The sequence below is a fragment of the Hyla sarda genome, chromosome 4 (genome assembly GCF_029499605.1).
Source record: "Hyla sarda isolate aHylSar1 chromosome 4, aHylSar1.hap1, whole genome shotgun sequence".
Lineage (NCBI taxonomy): Eukaryota > Metazoa > Chordata > Amphibia > Anura > Hylidae > Hyla > Hyla sarda.
In genome coordinates this window covers 324,128,437-324,145,648 of record NC_079192.1, presented here as the reverse complement: position 1 = coordinate 324,145,648, position 17,212 = coordinate 324,128,437, and positions in this window count along the sequence as shown.

Below are 17,212 nucleotides of genomic sequence, written 5' to 3'. Positions count from 1 at the left end.
AAATGGGACATGCCCCCCAAAAACCATTTCAGAAAAACTCACTCTCCTAAATCCTATTGTTGCTCCTTCGCTTCTGAGCCCTCTAGTGACCCGCCGAACACTTGACATACACATATGAGGTATTTTGTTACTCGAGAGAAATTGTGTTACAAATTTTGAGAGGATTTTTTTTCCTTTTACCCCTTGTAAAAATTCAAAAACTGGGTCTACGAGAACATGCCAGTGTAAAAAATGAAGATTTAGAATTTTCTCCTTCACTTTGCTGCTATTCCTGTGTAACACCTAAAGGGTTAACACACTTACTGAATGTCATTTTGAATACTTTGAGGGGTGCAGTTTTTATAATGGGGTATTTCTAACCAGAAGACCCTTCAAATCCACTTCAAACCTGAACTGGTCCCTGAAAAATTCCGATTTTGAAAAGTTTGCGAAAAATTGGAAAATTGCTGCTGAACTTTGAAGCCCTCTGATGTTTTCCAAAAGTAAAAACATGTCAACTTTATGATGCAAACATGAAGTAGACATATTGTTTATGTGAATCAATATATAATTTATTTGGAATATCCATATTCCTTATAAGCAGAGAGCTTCAAAGTTAGAAAAATGCAAAATGTTCAAATTTTTCATGAAATTTTTGAATTTTTCACCAAGAAATGATGCAAGTATCAACGAAAATTTACCACTAACATAAAGTAGAATATGTCACGAAAAAACTATCTCGGAATCAAATTTATAAGTAAAAGCATCCCAGAGTTATTAATGCTTAAATTGACAGTGGTCAGATTTGCAAAAAAATGCTCCCGTCCTTAGGGTCATAATTGGCTCCGTCCCCAAGGGGTTAATATATTGTGACATGTTTCTAGAAATCTTTATTCCCAAATATTACGGTGCCTCATTTGACTTATGAATGGTTATATTACCTATTGGAGTCTCAATATCTCTTTCTAAAGGAAGATGTCCTGATTTTGACCAGTTGATTTTATAACCTGAATATTTCCCATATTCCTCTAGCATTTCCATTTTTTACAACCACATCATCTGCATATAATAAAATGTTTTCTTTGATACCATTAATACCAAATCCCTCAAATCTTTCTGTCTTTCTAATATTGTGGGCCAAAGGTTCGATTGCTATTGCAAATAAAGTAGGGGAAAGTGGGCAACCCTGTCTTGTACCCCTTTCTAAAGAAAAGCTCTTTGAGATACTACCATTAATTTTTATCCTTGCATTCGAGGAATGATATATAGTTTTATTGCTTTCTTTACTAACTCCCCCAAATTAATTTCCTCCATCACTCTCTCCAGGTAACCCTCCTCCACCCTGTCAAATGCCTTATTTGCATCTAGTGACAGGATGGAGTGGGGACTCCCCTCTCCAATCTGAATATCCAAAAATGTTCTCTGTATATTATTTTAAATATTTCTACCCTGGACAAATCCTTTTTTGTTCTTCCCCAATAAATCCATTTATCACCCTATGTATTCGCTTAGCCCATATTTTGGTGAAAATTTTGCAATTAGGATAAAGTAAAGAGATTGGTCGATACAACCCAAACTCCAACTCATCTTTAACCTTTTTAGGAATTAGGACAATATAGGCTCATAAAGGACTCATGATATATTTAGAGTAAATACGGCAGCAACACTTCCCCAAACACTCTATATACCTCCAACACTAATCCATCACTCCCTGGTGTAGAGTTCCCTGTAAATGATATCAATACTGCTTTAAGCTCCTCTAGACTAATCTCCTTATTTATTTTCTATTTTTGCTCCTCAGTAATTTTTGATAATTTTAATTCACTTAAATAATTCTCCTGATCCATTTTTCCCTTCCTTTTTATATAGTTCTTCATAGTATTTCACGATTATTTGTTCAATTTCTTCCTTTGTATACACAATTCTCTTCTTATCATCCCTCACTGCTTTGATTTCTTTATTCTCTCTCAGATTTTTTATTATACCCATAAGCCATTTATTTATTTTCCCACCCTCTGTGTATTGTTTTTGCACCTTAAAAAAAAGTGCATGTTGTGTCTTCTCCATAATGTATTCTTTGTACTTATCTTGTGCCCTAACTAATTTATCCCACTCTTTAGCCTCCTTGGTTTGTGCAAATATAGTTTCTATTTTACATTATTAATACATGTTACTCCAAAAACAAATATACCCTATCTGTAATGGTTCCATGATTTTTGTTTTGGTTTTAATCACGTGCACATGTGATGTGGACAGGTCCCTCCCCTTCCTGTGGGAATGGGGAATACACCCTGAGGTATATAAGGGTGCCTCATTTGAGGATCTATAGGCTATGAGTAAGGATCAATAGATCGGAAACGCATCATCTTTGCTTGGGACCCCTATCTTTTTGTGCAGTGTTTTATATTTTTGATATGTCCGTTGTTTGTCTGCCACTGTGAAGGTTTTTTAAGGAAGAATCCTGAATAAAGACTTACATTTTACTTCTTTTTGCTGGCTTTTCTACAGTTTTTCTACATGTCCGGAGGCAGCCGTGCAAGCCCCCAGGTGAGCTGAGACTTTTTCTATTTTTCTATAGTTTCTATTTCCTTAATTTCCCTTATCAATTGTTTCTCTTTTTCTCTACACTTTCTCCAAAAATGTATTATCCTTTTTATAAGTATGCCTCTTAAGAAGGCTTTTAACGTGTCCCGAAACCATATGTAGCCCCGTGGATCCTTTACTTATCTCCCAAAATTCTACGATATGATTTTGAACCCCTTCTATTACTCCCTTAATGTGCAACCACATGCAGAGGCAAACCTGTGCAGAGGCAAAGTTGCCTAGTTGCCCATAGCAACCAATCAGATCCCTCCTTTAATTTTTAATAAGGCCTCTGCAAAATGAAAGAAGCAATCTGATTGGTTGGTATGGGCAACTGGGCAACTTTTTATTTGCACAGGTTTTGATAAATCTCCCCCAAGCTCATGTGTATTATCCCTCTTCTTCCCACTATTGATATGACCTATGACCAGGGCATGATCTGACACCATTTTTGGTTCATATACAATTTTTTTTTTTTTACTGAAGTAAGGGTTTGTTCATCTACCAAAATTAAATCAATCCTAGATGTTGTTTTATGCATGCTATTAAAACACGAGAATTTTTGTTTCAATGGGTGTCGGGGCCGAAAATGTCAAACTGCCGCTTAGCCTATCGACGGCCGAGTTGGGACTTCGCTGCGGCCGGTGATTGGCTGAGTGCAGTATGACTCGCCGACCACCTGCAACCAGGAAGAGGATCGCGGCAGAGGCGGGAGCGAAGGAAGGTATGTACCTGTTTATTTTTTCAATGGATAGGGGATAAGATGCCTGATCGCGGGAGTCCCGCAGCTGGGGACGCCCGCTATCATGCACGCGGCACCCCGTTTGTAATCAGTCCCTGGAGCATGTTCGCTCCGGGTCTGATTACGGGTGACTACAGGTCCAGCGGCGTGTGACGTCACGCCTCCGCCCCCGTGTGACGTCATGCTCCACCCCTCATTGCAAGCCTACGGAAGGGGGCGGGATAGCTATCACGCCCCCTCCCGTCGGCTTGCATTGAGGGGCGGAGCGTGACTTCACATGGGGATGGAGGCGTGACGTCACAGGCCACCGGCCCTGTAGTCGCCAGTAATCAGACCCGGAGCAAACAAACGGGGTGCCGAGTGCATGATCGCGGGCGTCCCCAGCTGCAGGACTCCCGCGATCAGGCATCTTATCCCCTAATGTTGCATATGGGTCTTAACAGATTCATGTGAAGACTTCAGGTATTTAGACTTCTGATTAGATTCCGCACCGTTCCACCTGATCTGCTAGGGTTAGCATTTGGGGGCATTTCAGTATAAAGAGGAGGCTTTCACAAAATTATTTTTCTGGTGAAGCTTGCTTGCCACCTGGCAAAAACTAAAATAGATTGCAAGGTGTCACCTTTACATACCCATGTCCCCCCCCTATTTTTAATAGCATGTAGCAGTAGAATGGTGCAAAAAAGACATGTGAAGGGTTAACTCACAGTTTGATGTTTTCCTCTGTTTTATGTGATTTTTACTGTTTTCTTGCGATTACTTTTTATTTAACTGTTTTAAAAGGAGAGAGATAATATTATACCAGAAAAAAAAAAAAAAGATACGGTTTTCAACTTCTTGTATCCAGGACCCATATAGACAGTATTGTATTTTTGCAGTTGAAAAAAAACCAGCAGATAAATACCAGGCAATTTGTATAAAGAGGCTTCCTTCCCCACCTCTGGCAACAGCTGGAGGTCCTTTTTCATTGTTCTTAAAACAAAAACTCAGCAAGAAAGTAACAAGCTGGTTATATAGTGGGGACTCTGCCTTTTCTCTCTCCTCTTCCCCTTCCTTGCAACCGCTGGGGGTACATTTTGCACAGAGTGGGGGGGGGGGAGATATTACAGTGTCCTTCAGTCCACATTCTCCTGCACCCCCCCACCCCCTCCCAACCCCAACAACAATCCCCTCATTCAACGTCCTATAGCCACATCCACTTACGGTTCGGTCGCTTGGTGAGGGAGAATCCCGGCACACTGCTTCAGTGAGGGGGCTGACAAGGCCGTACTTAGGAGCGCCCGCTCCTCTTCTTATCCATCCCAGCCGCCATCTTCGCGTCGCATCATACCGCACAGGTTACGCATCACGCGAGACCCCGGACTCCTCCATCACCCACCGGTACTCGCTTCCAGCCCCAGGAAGCAGCACCCTCTCCATGCCCGCCATCACTCCACTCCTCTCCATTCTCCCGCAACCACGGACTGCATTCGGGGGGCCAACCTCAGGGGGACCGGGGGAGCCGAGCCAGGTCCATCCATACAGCAGCCATGAAGGTGGGCGGTCCTGGGTCCGGTGCCGACGGCTCACGTCATGCCGTCACGTGTTCCTCAAATAGTCAGACATGTTAGATTAGGACATACCGTTGATATGCTCACCTCTGGTTACAGTATATCTTTCTTATAAGTGACTATTTAATTTAACTCCTTAAACAAATCTAAGTTTCAAGGCTCCCAGTTCTGTTGAATATGAACCAAAAGTTCTGTACAGTCTATGGACTAAGTACAAATGGAAAAGACGGGGAGATTCACTTGTACAAAGTTGAAATATTAAGGAAAGACAGCTTCCCAATGTTTTAGGATCATATCCCGACTACTGGGTAAAGTTGCGCTGTTGTGGAGCGCAACTTTACTCTTTTGTTCCAGTAAACCTACCAAATCTTACATGGATGTTCTGGCCCTACCTCTTCTCTGCTCTTCATTGATGACATCATCATCAAACTTCTCATCATCATCCCCACCACTCCTCTCCTGATGGCAGATCATGGGCTCCTTGCTCCCCCTCAGCATATTTACCATGATCGCTTACAATATCACCACCACCAGTCCCGCCTCCACCTCCACCACCTCTGCAGCACATAATTACCTGTTACTGCTTGAAAGATATCCTTTAGAAAATCTCCTTACATTAAGAGGTATAAGGATCAGTTCCCTTTTACAAATGTACCTGTGGTAAGAGACTCTAGATTTTGTCATGCTTCTGCTATATTGTCATCCTCATGCACACAGGCAGGGTACGCTGTACTGTAGTTTTATTAGTAGCGCTTATTAATTCATGTTTTGTCAGAGACAATGTGACCAGAAAATTAAAACCTTTCTAGCATTGGGTATTTTTTATTTAATTGGAGATCAAGTTTACCATGTGTGGATAAATAACATAACATTTGAATAGTTTTGCTTTTTTTTTTCTTCCATTTATACTTCCAAACTTCTACTGGACTTTTACAAGCAATCACTTGATCGTTTGTACAATGCTCATTGTATTGCACCATAAGCATTGCAGAGTTTTGTGATGTGGATGTTTTATTAGTGCCTAAAAGTATTCAGATGGCAGGTCTAGGGGTCATTACTCCTCCCCGGGCTGCCATTCAAATCTCTGCACAGCTCCAGTCTCAGAAAAAGCTGGGTTTCCAGGACTGGAGACATGACGTCACGCCACACTCCCTCATGACGTCACACCACACCCCATCCCTTCATGTCTATGGAGGGGATGTAGTGTGACATCACATCTTCAGTCCCAGAAACCCAGCTTTTTCCAAGACTGGAGCAGCACCCGGCACAAAATGCTGGGGTCCCAGTGGAGGGACCACACGATCAGACATCTTATCCCCTATCCTTTTTATATGATTGAAAGATGAAGAATTCCCGGACGAATTAATGCAGCCGCAGAATTTGCATATCTACGTGGAATTTCTGCTGTGTGAACATAGCCTTGAGAGTTTTAAATCTAAGTTATTTACAAATCTGTTTAACTTTCTGGCACCAGTTGATTTGTAAACATTTGTTTTCCACTGGAGTCCCCCTTTAAGACAGAATACAGAATACAGTATGTATTTATGTATTATGTACAGTGGTCCCTCAAGTTACAATATTGATCGTTGAAACCATTGTATGTTGAGACCATAACACTATGAAAACCTAGTAATTGGTTCTGATGCCACTAAAATGTCATTAAAAAAATAGGAAACAGTGAGGATTAAAGAAAAATAAGTAGATAACAAATAGATATAAAGCAAGTGCTTACATATAAAAGTAACAAAGAGCTGCTCGGAGCTGTCTATCACTGTCTATGAAGAGGACAGGAGCTTCTTCAGGGTCCTGTACAGTACATGCAATGTCCTAAAAAAGTAAAATGGAGCCACCATCACCTAGAACAGCTATACAGGTAATGAGTAGTGCAGAACATGTAGTACCTCCCTGTACTATAGGGAGGCACTACTAGACAGGAAATCAGTGCACGCACTTCAGTAAAACAGGTGTTTTACCAGTAAAATGCCCATTCCGATTGGTCAGTTCTTCCAGCCATTGACACGACTCGCAGATCTGTACTGTCTGTAGCATTGTATGTTGAGTCTGGTTTCAAGTTACAATGTTCCAGAAAAGATCGTTGCATGTTGACACTACTGTATGTTGAGGCCATTGTAAGTTGAGGGATGACTGTATTTCTTTTCATATATGTATTTCTTTGTATTGTTGTTTTTGTAAAGAAAAAATACAATATTTAGTTGAATTTTTTGTTTTTAGTCTATACAATTATAATTGTGATTTTTGCTTTATGCTTGTCAAATATGCATAACAATGGCAACTGGCACCATGGTTATTTAGCCATATGTGGACTCTTTTGATTCTTTAATTTGTTTCTATAATTTTATCCCGATCTGACAAACTTTAGAGTAAAATCATTAAAAAAAAAAAAAACTCTACAATTTTATTTGAGACCCATGAATCACGTAAAATGACACAATCACTGTGGGTGGAACATTTGTCCAATCTCTGTGTGTCAAGATTATAGCATTTCAATGTGAGCTCTCATAAGGGATATATGATGTAACATATACAGTGGGGCAAAAACGTGTATAGTCAGCCACCAATTGTGCAAGTTCTCCCACTTAAAAAGATGAGAGTGGCCTGTAATTTTCATCATAGGTATACCTCAACTATGAGAGACATGAGAAAAAAAAATCCATAAAATCACATTGTCTGATTTTTAAAGAATTTATTTGCAAATTATGGTGAAAAATAAGTATTTGGTCATCTACAAACAAGCAAGATTTCTGGCTCTCACAGACCTGTAACTTCTTTAAGAGTCTCTATCCTCCACTCGTTACCTGTATTAATGGACCCTGTTTGAACTTGTTATCAATATAAAAGACACTTGTCCACAACCTCAAACAGTCACACACCAAACTCCACTATGGCCAAGACCAAAGAGCTGTCGAAGGACACCAAAAACTAAATTGTAGACCTAAAAATATCTGGTTTACACAAGCGCTGGTATGGAAGGAGTGGAATAAACTAACCCTAACTGCAGCTAAACCAGAAAAAACACACTTCCCCGTATGTTGTGTTAAAATGAAATGAGTAATAAATAGTATTTTTGGTCTGCGCTGCTAGGGGTGTAAAAAACATGGTAGGTGTATATGGCGTACCTGGTCTTGTGAAGTTTTGTCAAAGAAGAGTTTATCTGTACAGTTGGTAAGGGTAGTGATAAAGCACAGTGTATCTTTGCTGGATACTTCTGAAAAGAGGGGGGATGGCAGTTAGTGATGTTTCACACTTGGCATATGGGTTAAGCATACAAAATAAAGAAGTGTATACCTGATGTGTTATTACATAGAATTAGTGCACAGGTGTACTCCTGGCGGTCTGTTGCTATGGGAGACGCCAGGTGGACGTTGGGCTAGTTGCACTCTAAAAAGTATAAAAATAAAACTAAGATAAGAAAAGGTAGAGGACCAATACTTCATGAAAATAACAAGAACCAGTTCTAAATGTTACTTATACACTGGGGGGTAACAGTGCAAAATAGCAGGAGCATGAGACACTATGAGACTAATAGAGCTGTATACTAATGCAAAGCATCGCTTTACTGGTCATTCATGCTCTGTCTGTCCATCCAGTTGGTGTATTTCTCCTGTGGTGTGGGTCCCATAAGTTGTTGGATGCTCGTATTATCCTGTAGTGCAGCAGGAGAGCGCCCCGGCCGGTGGCGTCTCAACCGAGCTGCAGTGCGACTTCCGAGTGAGATGGTAAGCAGTTACGTCACTACTATGACGGCTCCTGTTGTCCACAATACCTTGACGCGTTTCGGAAACTGTGAGTCGGTTTCCTTCATCTGGAGTCGAAAATTGTAGACCTGCACCAGTCTGGGAAGACTGAATTTGCAATAGGCAAGCAGCTTGGTGTGAAGAAATCAACTGTGGGAGCAATTATTAGAACATGGAAGACTTACAAGACCAATGATAATCTCCCTCGATCTGGGGCTCCACGCAGGATCTCAATCCCATGGTGTCAAAATGATCACAAGAACAGTGAACAAAAATCCCTGAACCACAAGGGGGCACCTAGTGAATGACCTGCAGAGAGCTGGGACCAAAATAACAAGGGCTACCATCAGTAACACACTACACCGCCAGGAACTCAACTAATGCAGTGCCAGATGTGTCCCCCTGCTTAAGCCAGTACATGTCCAGTAGAGTATTAGGAGAATGTCATATTGTCAGGTGAAACCAAAGTAGAACTTTTGGGTAAAAACCCAACTCGTCGTGTTTGGAGGAGAAATAATGCTGTTTTTGACAGCCCCAAAACATCACTGCTCTAGAGGAGATCTGCATGGAGGAAAACCAGCAACAGTGTGTGAAAACCTTGTAAAGATTTACAGAAAACGTTTGCCCTCTGTCATTGCCGGCAAAGGGTATATAACAAAGTATTGAGATTAACTTTTGTTATTGACCAAATACTTATTTTCCACCATAATTTGCTAATAAATTCTTTAAAAATCAGACTGTGATTTTATGGATTTTTTTTTCTCATTATGTCTCTCATAGTTGAGGTATACATATGATGAAAATGACAGGCCTCTCTCATCTTTTTAAGTGGGAGAACTTGCACAATTGGTGGCTAACTAAATACTTTTTTGCCCCACTGTACATACAATTAATCTTCTTTAGTGTAATCTGAACAGCTCTGAATGTACAAGGTAAAAATTAAAAGAACATAAGATTTTTTTCCCCTGGGATGTGACCCAAAATAATCAATTTTGGAATTTGGTATTTTTTTCCCCATTTACTCTCTTCCCCTTATGGGATTAGAAGCATTATGTTTTTAATAGTCTGAACATTGACGCATGCAGTGATACCAAATATGTTTATTTAACCCCTTAAGGACTAAGCCCATTTTCACCTTAAATGGGTACTCCGGTGGCCAATGTATTTTTTCAGTTTCTACTTAACCTTGCAGGTGAGTTTTCTTCTTTTCCCTGGTCTCGTGCCTTACTCTTTGTTTGTCTTTCTTTTCCTTTCTTTGCACAAGTGTGTCCATGTAGTGTAGCATCTATTTCCTTTTTGCCTTTGTTTTTGAAACCACAGCTCCCAGCATGCCTTGTAGCCTGTCTCCTATTCCAGTGCCTTGCCCAACATGTTTTGCGTTGCCGCCCTGCCCTGTTTGCTGACGGCTTTTTTTTTTGTTTCTTTTTTTTTCCGTTAGCACACCCTTTCCCCGCTCTGCTCATTAGTATACTATGCCTCTTTTTTTTCTTTTTCTATCTGGTCTGGATATGTGCTTAGCATTGGTTATGAGGTAAGCACATTGCCAGCCCAATCATCTGGGTCCGTGACACATGACCAGGATGTTGGCCAGTCAGCATCTGTTACCATGCTTGGCTGTAACCTATCAGATTTGTCTTTGCCATCTCTCTGCATTTACACAAGATGACAGCAGGAGGATGGATGTCTCCTCCCGCTGTCCTCCAGCCCTGCGCCCGCGGCTCACAGTGTACTGAATACCCTGTATCAAGTGGCTGACATGTAACCCCTTCCCCATCATATGGACCATGCACCCTCAGGGGGAATCAGGGAATCTGCTATCATGATTATCCCCGCGGGTGCACGGTCCCCATGGCAGGGGAATTAGTAACATGTCAGCCGCAGCGCTATCATGATTCCCCCCGCGGGCGCACTGTCAGCTTCTCACCCCACAGTCCCCACATCAGTGAATAAATTGTCAGCTGCACGCTGTCCCCACATTGGGGAACTAATATGTGACCCGCAGGCGCTGCCCTGCTTCCCCCCCCCCCAAAAGCGATGTCCCCAGGGAAGGGGTTTACTGTGAGCTGCAGTGTCGGGGAATGAATAATTTGTGAGCCGTGGGCGCAGGGCTTCTGTTCCCCGTTCCCCGTTCGGGGATTGGAGAACAGAAGCTGTCACCTCCCCCTGCAAGCGCTGAAAGCCAGGGGGCAAAAAAAAAAAATTGTTAATAAAAGTGCATTAACCCCTTCCCTAATAAAAGTTCAAATCACCCTGCTTTTCCCATTTTTAAAATAAAATAATGTAATGAAAATTAGAAATAATCATATGTGGTCCCGCTGCGTGCATTAATGTCCAAACTATTAAAATATAAAGTTAGCTACACCGCACGGTCGATGGCGTACACATAAAAAAATAATAAATTCTGATTGCATACACTGATAAGTGCTATGGCATGGCATAGCAGTGATCAGTGTAATATGCAATCTACTGCTCTAGCCTGTTGCGCAGGTTAGGAGCAGCAGATCACCGAACAGACAATGGAAAGGCAGGTGAGGACCCTCTCGTTGTCCGGTAAGCTGATTGGGACATCGTGATTAAGTTGCTATAGTCCTGATCAGCTCCGCTGAGCTGCCAGGAAACTTTCACTTTCTTTTTAGACGTCACAATCAACTTTGATCGCGGTGTCTAAAGGGTTAATGCCAAGCATAAGTCCGACCGATGGTACCCGGCATTATCCATGGATCCCGGCTGCCCGTAGAACGGTTTAAACCCTGTTAACGGGACCAGGGCATACAGGTACACCCTTGGTCCTTAAGTACCAGGGTCTGAGGGTGTACCTGTACTCCCTTGGTCCTGAACGTGTTAATAATTGTGGGTAATTTAAATGTGTATGGTTTTTTATTGGGGAGGGGCTTATTCACATATAAAAAAAAACTAATTAAATTGTTTAAAGGGAATTTTTTATAGCAAGTCTTTACAAGGGACTTTTTTACAACAATTTTTTTTTATTCCTATTACTGTTTAGTGATATATACTGGCATAGTACTTATCAGTGATGTCAGGGATCTACTTCTGGCAGACCATAGAAGAAGATCTCTAGAGCAACCCTGAAGCAGGTGAGGTGAGATACGGGTGCTATTTTGGCTTATCAGACCCACACAATTGCGCTGGGTCGGCATAGGTGGTCTCTCAAAGCCCCTATAATACATCAGATGCTGTATAAAGTATTGTTTACAGAACCTTAAAGGTGTTCTCTACCCCTAGAATCGTATCCCCTATCCAAAGGATATGCCATTAATAGCTCCTGTGCCTACTTTACAGTCCAGATGAGCCAGGCAGCCAGGGCATAAAGGTATGTCTTGCCTCCTTTAGAAGTTAAAAAGGCAAACTGTTTTTTTTTTTAACAAAATAAGTTTGTTTAAAATTGCCCTATTCTGATCAGTATAACTTGTTTCTTTTTCTGTCTATTGGGCTGTTTGAGGACTAATTTTTTGAACCGTGATCTGTAGTTTTTATTTACACCATTTAGGTGGGACTTTTGATCTCCTTTTATATTTTTTTTCTCACATACAGTATGATGTAACCAAAAATCATTAATTCTGGGTTTTATTTTGTTGTTGTATGAAAAGCACCACTTGTTTTATTTACTCAATAGCCATTACTCTTGTAACAGAATACAGATAAGGAACATGTAAACCAATAACAGAATCTACACGGTCCTTATCAACAAAAGGTTACTGGTGTGTTACCCATCTCTGGTTGTGAAGGATTCACAACTCACATCTCATATCTAAAGTAAGAATGATTGTTATGTAGAATAGCCAGAAGAGCCATCATTCAATCTTCAGGATAGGCCATTAATCAGTGACTGTCGGGAGGCCAACACCTGACACCCCTGCCAATCTGGGGTGCCCCCAGTACATAGTGAAGTTATGGGAAGCAGTTGGCTCTGCTTACTGTATGATGATGGTTTTATTTTTAAATTAGAGTTGTTTGGGGATTATTTTTTTCGGGGGGAGGGGGGGGGGGGGGTTTGCATCAGCCAGAGATTACCTGACTGGGTTCCATATGTTGTGACCGACAAAAGGCTGCAGTCCAGTAGCATGACACATTTTTACTTTCAATAATTTATTTTGCTGCAATTTTCTAAGCAGTAATGCCATGACTCAAGAGATTTGAGGAGAAGTGATAATTTTTTTTTTCAGAAGAAGCATCTATCCTATTATTTATGCTGTAGCTAGAGGAGCAAAAAATGTAATGTATTTTTATCAAGCAAATGCAGGACAAGGGAGTTGAGGATCAGAATTAACTGTCCACACTTTAGGGTCTTCAGTTTGAGGAACAGACAATTTATTAGACACATGCATGTTAAAATGTCAATCCCTTTTTACACTGTGTCTCGCAGTGTACGTCAGAGGTATACACTAATTCCCGGAAGTATATGTCCAATAGATACCTTAAACAGAAGCTAGATAGTGGCATCCGTTATCCCTAGGATACACTGTAAAAACATATATTGCACTGTATACATATTTTGTTGCATGCCTCTCTATTTAATAGTGCAGCTTGTTGAGCTGCTCTGTACAGCAAATAAATGTAAGTCTTAATGTAATTTACATGAACTAAGACCAAAATGACAATCTTTTTCCCTCTGTTAGGTAATAGGGCCTATGAATACATTTACCTACTTATGTATTTATCAGTTTCCCACAATATGTCCAGATGATGATCTTCATGTCAGAGGGTGGGACCAAAAACTGGGCTGTTTGCCAGTAGTACACACACAATGTAATGGGTATATCTGCTTCTGGTAAAAGGGTTAATTCCGCCTGTGTTTACTCTAGGGGCGGGGATGACAAGTCAATTGAGCATCTTAAGGGTGTATTCACACGTACAGTATTCTGCGCAGATTTGATGCGCAGGATTTCAAGCTGTGTTCAGTTTACATTGAAATCTGCAGCAGAAAATCCTGCACTTCAAATCTGTGTATCAAATCTGCACAGAATACTGTACGTGTGAATAACCATAAGTGTGACTCATTGTTTGTGAAAAAGGTCTCTTTCTATAGTAACTCCTGTCTGCTGCTTTGCTATGTATAATACGTGTATTTGGACGCTGCCTTATGACGTTTCTTGGCTCCTGATTATCTACTGCTCTGCTATCAAGATTTTTGATTTGGCTCATTTGACCTCTCCTACCTGTCGGTTTGCTCATTCCCTGTGTTTTGTTATTGCTCTTTGGTCTGTGTCTGTTAACCCCTTAAGGACTCAGGGTTTTTCCGTTTTTGCACTTTCGTTTTTTCCTCCTTACCTTTTAAAAATCATAATCCTTTCAATTTTCCACCAAAAAATCCATATTTTGGCTTATTTTTTGCGTCGCCAATTCTACTTTGCAGTGACATTAGTCATTTTACCCTAAAATGCATGGCGAAACGGAAAAAAAAATCATTGTGCGACAAAATCGAAAAAAAAACGCCATTTTGTAAATTTTGGCGGCTTCCGTTTCTACGCAGTGCATAGTTCGGTAAAAATGACACCTTATAATTATTCTGTAGGTCCATACGGTTAAAATGATACCCTACTTATATAGGTTTGATTTTATTGCACTTCTGGAAAAAATCATAACTACATGCAGGAAAATTTATACGTTTAAAAATGTCATCTTCTGACCCCTATAACTTTTTTATTTTTCCATGTAAGGGGCGGTATGAGGACTCATTTTTTGCGCCGTGATCTGAAGTTTTTATTGGTATAATTTTTGTTTTGATCTGACTTTTTGATCACTTTTTATTCATTTTTTAATGTTATAAAAAGTTACCAAAATACGCTTTTTTGGACTTTGGAATTTTTTTGCGCGTACGCCATTGACCGTACGGCTTAATTAATGATATATTTTTATAGTTCGGACATTTACGCACGCGGCAATACCACATATGTTTATTTTTTTTTTTTTTTACACTGTTTTATTTTTTTATGGGAAAAGGGGGGTGATTCAAACTTTTATTAGGGAAGGGGTTAAATGACCTTTATTAACACTTTTTTTTTACTTTTTTTTTGCAGTGTTATAGGTCCCATAGGGACCTATAACACTGCACACACTGATCTCTCATCCTGATCACAGGCGTGTATTAACACGCCTGTGATCAGCATTATCGGCGCTTGACTGCTCCTGCCTGGATCTCAGGCACGGAGCAGTCATTCGTCGATCGGACACCGAGGAGGCAGGTAAGAGCCCTCCCGGTGTCCGATCAGCTGTTCGGGACGCCGCGATTTCACCGCGGCGGTCCCGAACAGCCCGACTGAGCAGCCGGGATACTTTCAGTTTCACTTTAGAAGCGGCGGTCAGCTTTGACCGCCGCTTCTAAAGGGTTAATACCGCACATCGCCGCGATCGGCGATGTGTGGTATTAGCCGCGGGTCCCGGCCGTTGATTAGCGCCGGGACCCACGCGATATGATGCGGGATCGCGGCGCGATCCCGCTTCATATCGCGGGAGCCGGCGCAGGACGTAAATATACGTCCTGCGTCGTTAAGGGGTTAAAGGCATTGTGTCCTGAGCTGCTTCTTAATGTATGTACAGAGTTTATTTTATTATATTTGACTTTGCTATGCCCATCACTTAAGTAGGGTAGGGACAAGCACTGTGGCCGAGACCATCCTACTATGGAAGTGGGAATCCCAAAAGGTAGGGACAAAGGTTTGGGAAAGCTCAGCCCACATTCACCCCTGCCTGACTTGACACAAAGGACTTCCTTTTCCTTCCCAGGACAATCACAGCACATACTCATCTCTGCTATGTAATTCCATAATGTTAGTGAAAAAGCACTGAACAGGCTGGCACTGTGCTGGACTGATAATTTATACAGTACACTAGTGTAGATGGCATGGAAGGGAGAAGGAGTTACTGATGCAATGGCTTTGTAAGGCATTTGAGAAGAAATGAAAGAAAGAGCAGCAACACAGCAAGGAAGGTGTTACAATTAGAGGTGAGCAAATTTTTGAAAAATTAGATTCGGCTGATTTGCCGAATTCCCCCCCAAAATTTGGTTCAATACAAATTTATTTGCGGTGAATTGCTATTAAAAACAGTTATTTCTTGCCTACAGAGAGCCTCAATAGGAGTGTAGAAAACTGCCTTGCTGGGTTGTAGAAATTTCTGCAAAAGTCCATTCCATAAACCTGAGTGAAGGGAACTCTTAGGACAATGTGCTCCAGTACGCTTAAAACAGTATTTGTCTACAACACCAGTGTGTACTTTTTCCTGGTCTTTCACAGTATCTAGGCCCTGAAGACTTTAACAGTAACAAAATAGTACACCGCTTAGATGTACGTATGTGGTATCCACTTATGAGGGGAGGACAATGCGCTCCAGTATGCTTAAAACAGTATTTGTCTACACCAGCAGGTGTGTACTTTTGGCTGGTCTTTCACAGTATCTAGGCCCTTAAAGGGGTACTCCAGTGGAAAGCATTTTTTTTAAACCAGCTGGTGCCAGAAAGTTAAACAGATTTGTAAATTAATTCTATTTAAAAATCTTAATCCTTCCAGTACTTATATGACGCTGAATACTAAAGAGGAAGTTCTTTTCTTTTTGGATTTCCCTTCTAACCACAGTGCCCTCTTCTGACACCTTTTAAATAGAAGTAATTTACAAATCTGTTTTACTTACTGGCACCAATTCTGGCACAAAAAAAATATTTTCCAGTGGATTACCCCTTTAAGACTTTAACAGGAACAAAATAGTACACCACTTAGATGTATGTATGTGGTATGCATTTATGAGGGGAGGACAATGCGCTCCATTACACTTAAAACTGTATTTGTGTACAACACCAGCAGTACACACCAGTGCTGCAGCACAGTAGCTGTGTACTACACCCAAAATTGCAGTTTCTCTCTCAATCTCACTCCCTTCACTATCAGTGCTTCTAGGCTGGATTTGGGCTTGAGGTGAATTGCTGCTGTAAAAAAGCTTTTCTGTGTAACACACTGCTCTCTGTCCCTCTCTGTAATAGAAAACTGTAGTGACTGGGAGGTGAATCGCTGCTGTTAAAATGCTTTTCTGTGCAACACACACTGCTCTCTGTCCCTCTCTCTGTGCAACAGAACGCTGATGTGACTGGGAGGTGATTTGCTGCTGGAAAAATGCTTTTCTGTGCAACATACAGCGCTGTCTGACCTTCTCTCTCTCTCTGCAATAAAAGGCTGAAGTGACTGGCCGCAAGATGGCTGCCGATTATATAGGGTTGTGACATCACAGGGGTGGCTGGCTGCTGATAGGCTGCATGCTGAATGTGATTCAGGGTCATCCCGCCTACCCTTGTTTCCACCTTCCCAGGATTCCTTTCCCCATGTCCTCACATGTGGATCCGCCATTTTAGATGCCCTGGAGCCTGGACCGCACTAAATGGAGTTTAATGAAGCAATTTGTGCGATTGAATAGCGGCGATATTCGCATTCATTGCTAATTGAGTTTTTCCTGAAATTCTTAACGACTTCTGATTTGTCAGATTTGATTCGCTCATCCCTAGTTACAATAAGTGCTATACTACTCCTGCTGCTGACAAAACAAAGAGGAGGTAATTATACTGCACTGTGGACATATAGCTGTAGGAGCACAAGGTC